Source organism: Chamaea fasciata, unplaced genomic scaffold (genome assembly GCF_029207755.1).
Source record: "Chamaea fasciata isolate MVZ Bird 193981 ecotype frontalis unplaced genomic scaffold, bChaFas1.0.hap1 SCAF_16, whole genome shotgun sequence".
Taxonomy (NCBI): domain Eukaryota; kingdom Metazoa; phylum Chordata; class Aves; order Passeriformes; family Sylviidae; genus Chamaea; species Chamaea fasciata.
Window position 1 is genome coordinate 1,195,683 of NW_027094101.1, and position 624 is coordinate 1,196,306.

A 624-nucleotide genomic window follows, 5' to 3' on the forward strand; every position below is an offset into this window, starting at 1 on the left:
ACCGCGCGGAACCGCCGCTCCGGGCAGCGGGACGCTGCGGCCCTTTAAGGCTCCGGCCGGTTCTCCCGGAAGCCGCCTGACGTGGCAGCTCGCGGGATTCCTTCCGCCCAGTGACGTCACTCCTGGCCGGGGGGCGCTGCGCGTGCGCCTGGCTCCGTGCGCGCGCCCCGCTGCCCTGAGGGCGGTGAGGCGGCGGGGCCGCGCTCGGCCGAGGGGAGCGCGCGTGGGAGCCGGGAACTGGTGCGACCTGGGGTTTCTCACGTCGGAAGGCACAAAATTAGAATGGCTTTGCCCGAGAAAAGCCTCTGAGAGAGCACGAGGCCCGAGGCCAGTCTGACCAGCGGCAGGTGCAGGCGGGGTCACCTTCCCTGGGCCAGGCAGGTGGCACACACGCCCTGCCCACAGAACGGCTGGATTGGAGCTCTCTTTAGTGCTCTGTCAATTGAGAGGAATTGGGTTTTCCCCTCTCTGACTGTGGGCGTAATTGTGTTCTGATAGTATCATGTCGAACATAGTGAAAGGTCTGGAGGGGAACCATTTGAGGAGTACCTGAGGTCACTTGGCTTGCTCAGCCTGCAGGAGACTGAAGTCGGAGATGATTGTCGTCTCGGAGCTCCCTCATGA